This window comes from Pyrus communis, chromosome 2 (genome assembly GCF_963583255.1).
Source record: "Pyrus communis chromosome 2, drPyrComm1.1, whole genome shotgun sequence".
Taxonomy (NCBI): Eukaryota; Viridiplantae; Streptophyta; class Magnoliopsida; order Rosales; family Rosaceae; genus Pyrus; species Pyrus communis.
Window position 1 is genome coordinate 21,902,807 of NC_084804.1, and position 14,145 is coordinate 21,916,951.

Consider the following 14,145-nt stretch of genomic DNA (forward strand, 5'->3'; position numbering starts at 1 on the left):
CTTTGATTGCCTCCATCTCAGCTCGGCCGGCCTCTTGCGCGACCTTGGCAGCCTTCAAGTCATCCTCGGCTTGTAGGGCTCGCTCGAAGATGTAGAAGTGTTGCCGAGTCCGCTCCAAGAGGTCGGTGAGGAAGGAGATATTCTCCGTACTTAGGTAACCGCCGCTGGCAAGGTCATTAAGACACTCCCCAACGGAGTCAAAACCCTTGGATCGGAGAGCTTGGGAGGCAGTGAGAGACAGGACTTCGTGCAGCTTCACGAAGGCTTCGGCCTCGGGCATGGCTCCCTCTGGTTCGGCAGGAGCAGCAGAGGAGCCGGCCTCACCAGTCGTGCTCTGAAGAAGAGCGTCGAGCTCCACTTCCCACCATGGCTGCACATGAAGGGAAAACTTTGTGAAGGAAGGTAAGACGTCGTGATACAGTGCATGACAAAAAGGGGATTGTTTTAGACCTGCCGAGAGGAGACTTCGGCCATGCCCTCTGGGTCATTGCTCGAACCCAGGGAACTTAATGGCCGAGCCCAGTACCTTAGACCGCTTCGTAATTCACGTGGCCGATGGAGGTCATCTACATTTGATGGCCAAGACGGCGACCAGGAAATATAGACAACGCCCGTCGGCGCATAAAATTGTCGGTAAAATGAACGTTCGGGCACCTGACATTTAATAGTCTTTTAAGAACATGTGTCATGAGAAAATCAGCGCAAAAGAAACAAAACTTACAAAGGCCGATGAGACTTCCTGCGGAGGAATGGGAAGGTCTTCATCCTGCGGGTGGATTGGCGTTTCGGCCGTGGCCTCAAGATCGGCCATAGGTCTCTTGTCGCGATCCGCCGCAGGAGGACACGGTCGAGCGGTCGCCTCGACGATCGGAGGAGAATGGATGGGAGGAGAGTTGACTGGTCGACGACGGCGTTCCAGCGGGACTTCGTCGCTCTCGTTCTCGACATCCTGAACAAAAAGAAAAACATTTTGCGTTACGACTAGAAACCTAAAGAAACAAGAGTGGAAGTAGAATTATACCTCTTCTAGAATGACCGTTGGAGTAGAGGGTGCCTCGACGGGTGCAGCCGACTTCCCCACGGCAGGAGCCACGACCAGCTCCGAAGCTGGAGCTGATGCGACGATTGGATCGACCGTGGTCTCAGGAAGGGAGACGGCTGGAGGAATCGGGGTTGGAGATGCCGGGGCAGCCGGTACAGAAGGAGAGCCGGTAGGAGCAGACGTCCCTGTAGTGTCACTAGGGACGACATGAATCTCCCGGTCGCCCTTCTTCGCCAATTTCTTGACGCGTTTGGAAGGGCGAGGGGCATCATCCTCCAGCTCGGCCTCTCGGTGGGGGTGTTTGGCAGGGACTGTCCGCTCGGTGGCGATGGTCCTCTTCGTGGGCACCAACTTCTTCGCCCTCGCCAACGTGGCGACCACTTCAACCTTCCTCGACACGCGACCCCCTGAAATAGCAAAGTAATTAATAACAAGGACAAGTGATATATATAAAAAAATATATATAAATAAATAAAAATAAGCGGAAAGACTATACCTTGGGCCGACTCCTTAGGTTGGGCCGAGGGTGCGGGTCTGGGACGGTCGCCGAATATTTTGTTCACCATGTCTTCGGCCGGGACGCCGAAGAAGTCACTGGTGTACTCCTCCCACCAGTCCCCGAAGGTGTCGGTTCCCAAAGATTCAGGAACCGTCGGCCGGAGCCGGAATTTCTTGCACTTCTCTTGAAACTCCTGCTCCGACGTCTTGCATTCCCTTTCAGAGGAACCGGAAAGACGCCCTCGACTCAGGAGAGACCGAAAGGCAAGCAGGGGGACGGGGCAGCCTTGAAGGTAGCCGAGTTGCCGGGCGACAAAATGGGGGTGGTAGACCTCCCAGCTGGCTCGGCAGGCGTCGCAACCAAGAGGAAGATCGCGAGCCAGGACGAAAGACCCCCAGCATTGACGGATGTCCGCATCCTCGGACTCGGCCCATGCTGCCGTAGGGAGCTGAAGTGAGGTAGGATACTCCTGGCGCTGGCATACCAGGAACTCGTCATCCGAAAGGACGTCGAGGCTGAGGAAGTGTTTGAAGACCTCGTCGGCTCGGTGAGGTGGCGCCGGCCGAGAGGCCAGTTGAAGGCCGAGGGCGGCCGATCGTTAGAAGGCAGGAACCTCCGGCCGAAGGGTGGAGAACTAAACCTGTAACCAGAGTTGGAACACCCAGAGGGGTCCGTTCTGGTGCGGGTCAATCTTGCTAATGGTCGCCTCGGCCAAGCAACGGTAGAGGTTGGCGAGTATGGCCGGACTGAGCGCCAGTGAGCGACCATTAGCCAGTGCCTGGGCCACCAGCATGTTCTCGACCAGGCATTTGTTTGACCTAGTACAACAGATGAATTTGTTGTACCAGTAGAAGAGGAAGGCCTCGTGTTCTCCCTTCCTAAGGCCTTCCTCGCCTCGGCCGGCGAAGTGAAGGATGAGAGTGTTGTAGTTGAAGAAGTTCTTGTGGAGCTTCTAAACTTCTTCCCTTGAGGGCTCCCGATCGCCCCGGCTTAGCGTCTCGACGGCCCCCTCGTCGAATAATGCCTTCAGGTCGAGAGAAGAAGGGCATCCGGAAAGGGCGGCATCAATGGGAAGGCCGGTTGCAGAAGTCCCAAAGATGGCCGAAATGTCGAGGACTGTGGTGCCGAGAGGGCCGAAGGGCAGGACCATGGTGTTGGTGGCCGAACACCATAAACTCAGGGCGGCCATGAGCAGCTCCTTATCCATGGCAATCTCCATGGTCGACAGAATAATGGCATCGTAGATACCGAGAGCCTTCCACTCCTTGCCAAAGAATGTGCTCATTCGGTCAACCCAGGCGGCCCAGGCCGTGGTGGTCGAGGGCCAGGCTCCCTGAGGCCGCGCCAGAGTCCACTTCGACCAATCGAACCCCTGCAGCAGGGGTATTAAACACTGCTCCTTGAGCAGATTAGTGATAGACGACGGCACTGCGTCCCTGAAAAGGGGACCCAGAATCTGGTGGGTGGTGGCCATGTCATTTTCAAATCGTAGCGTCTTGACGGCGCTCCAATCAATGAAATCCTTGCACTTGTTGACCTCGTCGGAGAGCTTCGAAATAAAGGAGGCCATTGGTAGAAAGGAGAGGAGATGGTTTGGAAGAAGAAGATATTGCAGAAGGAAGAACTGGAAGGTTTTGTTTGAACAAACAGGAATGATAAAATTGGGATTTTGGAATTTCTGAAGGCGTGAGATGCGAATGACAGAAGTTTGGGTATTTATAGACTTTTCAGAAGGAAGATCAAACGTCTGGAATTCGAAAAGCACTGGTTCAAATTGGGGGGAAAATTTAACCGGGAAAGGTCCCAATCATTTCGGATATTTTGGGAACCTGCGAAGATAGGATCGAGGGGTCGAAAATCCAAGACGCACGATTGCGTGCGGCGACAGTTTTAATGCATTAATGAGGATAAGACGCTTCAGTTAGTGCACGGTTTCGAGGCCCATGATTGAAAGCTTTTAAGAGCGGCGGAGAATCGACACGTGGCTGTACGTTGGGGGCAGCGAGGAGAGTACAATCATGTCTCATAAATATGCATAAGTAGTGGTCATCAAGGGATGTAAAGTCCGAAAAGCACTAGGCGTTTCTGCTTCTTCAAGGCCAAGGCCCGACCAAAAGTTAACAGTCGGCGACCTCAGAAGCCAGGGGGCAATGTTTGGGCCCAAAATATTATTGTGGGGCCGAGCAGCAGGATGTGCTCGGCCCAAGGTGATGACAAATACTATGGGCCGAATAATAAATCCCGGGCCAGTTGGCAGAGTCGGCCAAATCCTATCCTAAGTAGTCCAGATATATAGAGAAGGTCGAGGAAGTCCTGGTGCGACCAGGATTCCCGACCGGCGAAGAGGAAAGCCTCGAAAAGAAGGAAAATTCAGAATCCTAGTGGGAATAGGTTTGTTCGAGTTATTGTCGAAATGGGACAAGGACTCCCAATCCAAATCAGAATTGGTCTCAAGGAATGGGGTGCTATAAATACAAGAAATCATGCAACAGAAAAACCCCTTCAAATCAGCATACAATTGCCCTGCGCAAAACCTCTCAAACACCTTGAGATTTTTCCTTTTCTTTTCTGCCGACACACCTTCAGTTTGGATAAACAGCACTGCTGCCGAAGAATCAGCCGACCAAGAAGCACCTTCAGTTTGGATAAACAGCACTGCGTCGAGGTCGACCGGTTATCTATCTAAGTCTCGACCGAGAAGGGTTTTCGAACCTTTGTTGGCAGAGGTCACCTTGCTAGCCTTCTCGGCATAGTCAGGTGTTACGAATTGCATCGCTCGGCGTGCTGGACGCCAAGTGATTGTATGATTGGATACTCGCAAGTAAGTTTCAGGGTTCGGCATTCCGACGGCCGAACTACGTTTACCATCAAGACATACATCACGTTTGAGTACTTGTGCCCATATAGTTTGGTCTCGATTCGACGTGCTTATACTCTTACGAATATAATCACAGTGACCAAATCGGGCTCCGACGATTTGTGAACTCCGCAGAATTAGTAGCCTTGTCTTCAGGCTGTAGAACCCAGAGACCGAGAGTGTTCCTTCCTCAGTCGCAATCGCAAGATAGAGAAGTCAACGACGTGCCCAAGGCGACATCAACAAATTTTACTCCTCGGCCAAGCTCGGCCGACAAGTTGGCACGCCCCGCATTCAACCGAATGACGTAGTTAGCTTATTAGTTACTCGGCCTGCGCGCCACGTAGGTTTTGTAATTTTTAGAGTCAACAGAAACATTCATTAGTTTCCACACAAAGCAACTAAAAAGACGTAGTACCAAAGAATCAATGAAGTCAAACTTTGCTTATTGTATATGGATAGCTATAAGAAACATTCATTTGTAGATCGTATCGTGTCATCAATATCTTAGTTTCAAGTAATCAGCCTACTACATGGAGGAAAAACACAGAAAAGGGAAAGTAGAAAAGTAGAAGACATAATGCTTGAACATCTGGCAGGAATAGTAAGTCTCTAAAAAATTTGCTAAACCGTCTTACAAATTCAATCGTTAAATGTTATAATGTAACCCAAGACAAAGATAAAGTATATAGTTTGTTTAGAAATCAAAACGAAGTGATGCTATAATATATCCACAACAGCTATGAATCATACAAAAGCACTGCAAATCCACCATCACACATTAGTCAAGAACTAAGGTTAAATCTAGTGCAACATCAAAGAAATACAGTATAGGATCATACAAAAGAAAGTTGTATTGTTAGATACTACATTGATACATAAGGAACCAATCAGAATGCTCTTGAAGGCGTTCATTAACTGTTTACCCAATATATATTACAGTCACCTACATCATAAATACTTTAAACTATCTATGAGTTGAAACAGCCAATACAACTTTTCAATGGTGAGTTGAAAATTCATTACGAATTCTATGAGATATCAAGATATCTTTATAAAGTAATCTCTGGTCCTTTGAAAAAATTGGTTGTACATAGGTTTTTCTCTCATGTTGTACTGTATGAAGTCCGCTTTTGTGCCTTGAAAAAAGATGTAGATAGAACTCATAAAAAGTGGGAAATGAAACCTCATGGTGATTCATTAATGGCTGCCAAAAGGGGAGAGTATAGAGAAAGTCTTGGTCAAAATGGTACAGTGCTTGCATAAAAGACTAAAAATTGTAATATCTCTACATGCAATCGTAAAAGAGAAATTTAAGAAGAACAACAACAACGAAGTTTTATCCCACTAAGTGGGGAAAAGAGGAATTTAAGAACAAACCATAATAATAGTGATCCCAGACTTCCCGAGGAATTCGGAGGACCAATTATCCCAACAACCAACGCCTTTTGGTCCTCCGCCTTCATCATTTCCTCCTCGTTGCCTAATTCCTCATCATCTACACGCCAACACTGCCTCTAGAAGAGCCTTACCAATAACCAAGTTAATAAGCATAAATTGAAAAACTAAACGAATATAAAATGATATATGTACAAAATAATGTTTCATTTTTACATGAACAACTAAGCAAAAGCATTATTACAACTAAGCATAAATTTTGAGGACAAACTTAAACTAGATGCTTTTATCGTTAACACGAATAAGTATCTATATGAATACTAATTGCATACTCCGTGTACATGGTATTTATATAAAAATATTTACATAATGTTGTACTAAACGACAGTTTGATAGTGTAACATGAAAAACTTTATTTTGATCTGAAACGTGAAAAACTATCTAGTAAACCAAATCTGCCAAGAGATATCAGTTCTCTATATACATGTATATCAACTTGTCATATTTTATAAAACTAAAAGTATGGACAATTCAGTGTATCTTGGTAGCACATTTGTCATATCTAGCGGCTCATATCGGCCACCCCCCCCTCAAACTGGAATCCAAGGTTGAGAGAAGCCTTCTGCGGGAGTTGTCATCTGAAGCACTACTCTAATCTCTTTGCGTTTGTCTGGCCTGACATCAGTTGAATATCAGAGTACGGAATAAACAAGACTACAAAATAATAAGAATATTATTAATAGAAAAGAATGCCGGAATGGCTACAAAACCCTAAGAGGCTACATTATGACTAACTTATTCTTTAATGAATAACAAAGCACTCTATTTATAATAAACTAACCCTAATCTCTAACAAAACCTAATTCTAGCGGGCTCAGCCCAAATCCTAAATCTATTATTTTCCAACACCCCTCGTCAAACTCATAGCGGTAAACAACATGAGTTTGCCAACAAGTAGATGTGGATGTAGGTTTCGTTAGTTGGACATATAGGCAGGCTTTGCAACGTGAACAGACAAATAGGCAAGCTCCACAACTCGAACAAATAGACAGGCTCCATAATGCGGACAGACAAACAGGTTCCGACAAACGAACAAACAAGCTTCGCTACAAGCGGATAGGTAGGTATGCAAATAGGATCTGCTACAAGCGGACAAGGCAAGATCCGCTACAAGTGGACATGCACTAATGATAACAGATACAGATTTCGGCAAACATATGTTGGAAGTATATAGCCTATCACTTAACGACGAGATTCCTATAACCCAACAGCAAGAAACAAAAAGATGAAAACTTTGACAATAATCACTCGAGTAGTCACTGATCCAAGCACTCGAGTGATTGCCAAACAGGAAACATCATACTTTAAACAAATCATATACTTCGGACAAAAATCCAACAACCCAATATAGGCAACCTTATCTTCTTAGCCCATTTTATCGGTCCAATCCAATAAAGTAGCCCAACAGACAAACAATGGCCCAACTACAGCAACTTTATCCTTTTCTTTTCTTTCTTTCTTTCTTTCTATGTGGTCTTATCCAGAAAGAGCTGCAAAACACGAGAGTGCAGAAATATGGGTTTTCATCAGAAAATGATGCATGTTATATCTGTGATTATCTTAATCATAGTTTTGCAATTAAATAATCATTTTGATTAAGTTGTTTTGTAATTAGTTATGCCAGCTGGTTTTGAGAGTTTTGGGGAACCATATATGTAGTCACTTGTGAAAGCGAAAATGGGACGAATATTTGTAAAAGAAATATATTTAAAAAATACTCTTCTCTCTATCTCTCTAGCTCTTCTCTGTATTCCTCCATCCGTCATTGTAATATACTTGCAGGTCTAAGTTAAGGTTATGAGTTTGGATCATAACAATTGGTACCATCTTGCTTGATCCTCGATTCCCTCTTGTATTCTCCGTCACACTCCGACAACTCGTTTAACAACCATAGATGCACGTCTCACTGCCATTGAAGCTATCTTGGCGAACCTCCCCAACCTCCTTCGAAATTCTATCGCAGTCGCAAACGCCGACCTCTCAGCCATGATATCTGCTGAGTTCGATGCTAAGTTAGCTTTCTCCTTCGAGCAATTCTGGCGTGAACAGTCCTTTGTTGGTGGTATCGAATCTTCCAATCCTGCTTCTTTTGCCGCCGATCCTATCCCACCGCCAGTTCTAGTCACGGATGATGTTGATTTCCGTCTTTTGGAGACTCATTGACATCCTCGTCATGATCAGTTTGAGCCTGGGGGCGAGCCGCCTAAACTTCTGTGGCAGCAACAGGTGGATTTTCCTTGATTTTTTTATGGTGATGATCCCATCACTTGGATCTACAAGGCTGAGCAATATTTTGCTTGTTACAACATTCCAGATCCACAAAAGGTCTTTACAGCCTCCTTTTACTTGGAAAATGAGGCGATGCAGTGGTTCAAATGGTGCAATTGCTTACTTAGTACTCTTACTTAAAAGAAATTTACCAATGCACTTTGTAGGGAGTTTTGACCCTCTGAGTTCGAGGATTGTACTGAGTCATTATTTAAGTTGCACCAAATAGGTACTCTGAAGGAATATGCGACTGAATTTCGTTGGCTTGCCAATCGTGCTTCCAATGTTGGTCATGCTCTCCTCAAGAGTTGTTTCCTTGGGGGTTTAAAAAGGGAATTGGTTTATGATGTCAAATTATTGAGGCTTGCGTCCGTTCATGATGCAATCTCTATAGTTATTCAGGTTGTTGCTAAACTTTCTGCATTGCGTAGCCACAATCTTAGAACTCTTCCTGCAACTAAGGTCACTCCACTGCCCATCATGCTACCTCGACCTAAAACTACCAATTTACCATATCGTAAGCTTACTCTTGAGGAAGTACAGAGAAAGAAAGACCGAGGGGAATGTTGGTTTTGCCTTGAGAAATGGGTAATGGGGTATAAATGCACACATAAACAGTGCTTTTGTTAGATGTGTGTGATGATGGGGAATTGTGTGAGGAGAATGACGAGGCTGTGCAAGCTAAGTTGCAAGGAATAACACTAAGTGAATATGCATTTTATGGCATGAATGCTAAGTGCTTCCTACAAACTATGAATGTTTTGGGTAGTGTTAAAGGCCAACCCGTGCGAATCCTCCTCGACTCGGGTTGTACCCACAACTTTATTGATTCTAGGTTCACTAAGACATTGGGGTGGTCTTTATAAACAACCAAACCATTTGAAGTAATGATAGCAAATGGAGGCAAAATCAAAAGTCAGGGTTGTTGTAGACACATTCCGTTGGCATTGGGAGGATACCATTGTCACACTAATTTGTTTGCATTGCTTTTGGGGGGTTGTGACTTGGTGTTAGGAGTGCAATGGTTGTCTACGGTGATTCCTGTACTTTGGGATTTTCAATTACTCACAATGGAGTTTCAAGTGGGCCAAAACAAGTTCAAACTGTCCCATAGCATACTACCACAGCTGGTTATCCAGGAAATGTCATTGCAGCAGCTTAACAAGGAATTATATGATTCTAACTTTGGAGTTTTATTGTATTCATTGGAGTCTACACCAGAGGATACTAGCATCATCAGTGCTCAACAAATGGAAGAGTTACAAGCAGTCTTAATGAGATTTGATGTAGTGTTTCAGATTCCTTCACAGTTGCCTCCACATAGAGCACAGGATCACAAAATCCCTCTTCTCCAAGGGTCTAAGCCTCAAAGCATTAGGCCTTACCATTATGGCCCTGCACAGAAAGATGAAATTGAGAAAGTAGTGCAGGAACTTCTAAAATCAGGGTTCATCAGGCCTAGTCACAGTCCATTCTCATTCCCTGTGTTGTTGGTGAAGAAAAAGGAAAGGACATGGAGGTTATGCATGGACTACAGGGAATTAAACAGAATCACAGTCAAGGATAAGTATCATATTCCACTAATTGATGATCTTTTGGATGAATTATATAGAGCTCACTATTTCTCAAAGCTTGATCTACGGTCCGGCTATCACCAAGTTCGAATGCATAAGAATGACATTGGAAAAACAGCTTTTAGAACTCATGAGGGCCATTATGAGTTCTTGGTTATGCCCTTTGGCCTCACTAATGCCCCTGCAACATTTCAAAGCCTCATGAATGACATTTTTAAACCTTACTTACGGAAGTTTATCTTTGTGTTTTTCGATGACATATTGATATATAGTCAGTCATAGGAGGAGCACCTAGTGCACTTAGAAAAAAACTCTAGAATTATTGCAACAACATCAACTGTTTATCAATAAACAAAAGTGTTCTTTTGGGCAGCACCAAGTGGAATACCTAGGCCATATAGTATGCAGTGAGGGAGTCTCTGCAGATCCTGCAAAAAACCAAGCTATATTGGAGTGGCTTGCTCCTAAGAATGTGAAATAGTTAAGGGCATTTTTGGGGTTAACATGCTACTACAGAAAATTTATACATGGATATGGCAAATTGTGCCAGCCCTTCTACAAACTCACTGGAAGTGAAGGATTCTAATGGCCAGAAGTAACTGAGGCAGCTTTCCAGAAATTGAAGCAAGCCATGACTTCACCCCAATTGCTAGCTCTACCCAACTTGCAGAACCATTTATAATTGAGTGTGATGCTTATGGTTTAGGTATTGGAGCAGTTTTGCGGCAACGTGGGAGGCCTATTGCTTTTGCCAGCCAAGCTTAAGGTCCAGGAAATCAGGCATTGTCAACTTATGAGAGAGAGCTAATTGTCATCATTTATACAGTAAAAAAAATGGCAAAACTACTTACAAAGGCGCCATTTCATTATCAAAACAGAGCATAACAGTTTGAAATATTTCTTGAGTCAAAGAACCAACACCTCATTCCAAAAAAAATGGGTGTCCAAACTGTTGGGACTTGATTATGAGGTGCAATATAGACATGGCAAGGAAAACATTGTGGCAGATGCTCTCTCTCAGGTTCCAAGGTCACCACCTCTTTCTGAGCTACCTTTAGAGGAGAAGGGAGAATTACTGGCTGTTACTTATCCTTATTTTGGGTGGTTGGATGACCTCATGAGAGATTTAGAATAGGATCTGTGTGTGAGATCAAAGAAACAAGAAGTAGAGGTACGAGGTCAAGATCCTAGAACTGCTATCACTGCTTCTAAGTATCACCTGGATAATGGCTTCTTGAAATACAAGCATAGGATTGCATTGGGAGTTGATTCTAGCTGGAGGAGAAAAGTTCTCAAGGAGCATCACTCTACTCCCGCAGCAGGTCATGAAGAGGTATTGAAGACTTACCAAATACTGAAAAGAGGCTTTTATTGGGTTGGGATGAAAAAAGATATAAAATCTTGGGTGGCTGAATGCAGGGCTTGTCAACATAATAAGTATGAAACAATATCACCACCTGGGTTACTGCAGCCTCTTCCAATTCCACAGCAAGCCTGGACAGATATAAGTATGAATTTCATTTGCGGATTACCTTCATGCAAGGGGAAGTCAGTCATTTTAGTGGTGGTGGACAGGCTCTCTAAGTATGGGCATTTCATAGCATTGGGGCACCCATATACTGCTAGCATGGTAGCACAAGAATTTGTGGAAAACATTTTCAAATTGCATGGCATGCCACTAACCATAGTGAGTGACAGAGATCCTATTTTCCTTAGTGCCTTTTGGCGGGAGTTTTTTAGACTACAAGGATCGAAGTTATGCATGAGCTTAGGTTATCACCCACAAAGTGATGGACAGACAGAGGTTGTCAACAAATGTTTAGAAACCTATCTAAGATGCTTCACTAGCTGCCAACCCAAGAAATGGCTCCAGTGGCTTCCTTGGGCTGAATGGAGTTACAACACTTCATTTCACACTGCCTCCAGGTTCACACCTTTCGAAATTGTATATGGCTACCTTCCTCCACACATTGCCTCTTATGAGCTTGGTTCTGCTAAAATGGAGAGTGTTGAACAGGGATTGATGGCAAGAGACAAAATGTTGACAATGCTCAAAACTAATCTGATCATTGCTCAAAACAGAATGAAGGTGCAGGCAAATAAAAACAGGAGTGAGAGAACTTTTGAGGTGGGAGATTGAGTCTACTTGAAGCTTATTCTTTACCAGTTGCAGTCACTAACAACTCATGCATACCACAAACTCCACCCAAAATTCTATGGCCCCTTCAAAGTATTAAAGAAAGTTGGTAGTGTGGCCTACAAGCTAAAGCTTCCTGAGACCTCTAAGATACATCTTGTCTTCCATGTCAGTTGCTTGAAGAAACATGTGGGTCCTGATGTTAATCTTATGCCACTGCTACCACTAGTGACTAATGATGGACTACAAGCTCAAGAACCCACAACAGTGCTACAAAGAAGAGTCTACAAGAAGAACAATGCAGTTGGTGTTTAGCTGCTCATTCAGTGGAAGAATAAGAACGCTGAAGAATCTACTTGGGAAGATTATGATGAGTTCACTGCAAAATTTCCAGGATTCAAGTTTTAACAGCAACCTTGAGGACAAAGTTTAATTGAAGGGCGAGGAAATGTTATATATGTGATTATCTTAATCATAGTTTAGCAATTAAATAAGCATTTTGATTAAGTTGTTTTGTAATTAGTTATGCCAGTTGGTTTTGAGAGTTTTGGGGAACCATATATGTAGTCACTTGTGAAAGGGAAAATGGGACGAATATTCATAAAAGAAATATATTGAAAAAATACTCTTCTCTCTATCTCTCTAGCTCTTCTCTATATTCCTTCATCCGTCATTGTCATATACTTGCAGGTCTGAGTTAAGGTTCTGAGTTTGGATCATAACAGTGCGAGTGCAGGAACAAGGTACAGATACAAACGGGTCGGATTGCAGCAACATGGGGTCACGACGGCTACAAATATGGGTGCAGATGCAAGCGGGTTCGATCGGGGTCTGATTCATGGTGTAGTGGGCCTACGAGTTAGAAACAGCATCAGAGATCCAAGGGTTAACAAATCCAACTCATGGGAGTCGACTGCGTGTACGAGTGTAGGCAGCAACGGAAATGTAGCGGGAGACGGGTGTGCGATGACGGGATGGATCTGGGTAGCAGTTTGTAGTGGTACGACTTCAAAACGGTGAATATCAGTGTGCAGAATAAACAAGATTACAAAATAATAAATTCCAAAGAATCGAACCTGCTAAGTTGAATATCAGTGTGCAGAATAAACAAGATTACAAAATAATAAAATTATTATTAGTTCTTTAATTCTTTAATCTTTAATATTAGAAAACCAGAATGAATTGTTTGATGTCTTAAGGTTTCACCAAAAAAAATTGGACTATAAAGACCTTCAAACAAAAAAATTCACAACTAACTGAAAATAATAGAAACAAAATAGTAAGGATACTTTTATCAAAACAAAAAAGAAAAATATTTTAAACAAAAGGAGAATTAAAAATTAGGAAAAAAAAAAAAAAAAAAAAAACAAGAAGATAACAACCCATGACCCCTTCTTCTCCCTCTTTGTCTCTTTACACACACAATCGCTCCCATGTTTTCCTGAATACAACCGCTCTACTTACTTCAGTTTTTTTTTTTAATCAAGGACAATTTCATTAAAACCAGCCAAACGACATAGGTTTTGCATCAGCTAAAGATTCTCGTCCATACATTTTGGTTTGTAAGTTCTTCTTTATTAGTTACAGTTTAAATTATTTCATTTACTTTCTCAATTTTGCTTCCATGAATCCAACGCCAAGCATTCATGGTTGATTTGCTATTCTTGAATTGACATTCTAGACTATGTCAAAATTCAAGTCATTGATTATTTTTTTAAGAAAATTATGCAGTCTTTCCCAATTTTCTAACCACAATCCCAAAACCAGCCCACAATGACCACAACAATGGCGTTCACATCGTTCTCTACATCGCATCCACAGCAGCAGCAGCAGCAATCGCCATTTCAAACTCAACATGTAAGATCCCACATCGCCCAGGGGAGGGGATCCTGTAAGCTTTATATGTATATTCCCATCTCTACCTAGCACGAGGCCTTTTGGCAGCTCACTAGCTTCGGGTTCCATTGGAACTCCGAAGTTAAGTGAGTTCACACAAGAGCAATCCCATGATGGGTGATCCACTAGGAAGTTCTCGTGTGAGTTCCCAGAAACAAAACCGTGAAGGCCAGGTCGGGGCTCAAAGCTGGGAAGTTCTTGTGTGAGTTCCCAGAAACAAAACTGTGAGGGCCAAGTCGAGGCTCAAAGCGGAGAATATCGTGCTACGATGGAGTCGAGCCCGGGATGTGGTGGAGGCTTAGGCCGGGATGTGACAATTTGGTATCAGAGCCAATCCCTGGCCAGAAGTGTGTCGATGAGGACGTCGGGCCCCTAAGGGGGGTGGATTATAAGATCCCACATCGCCCAAGGGAG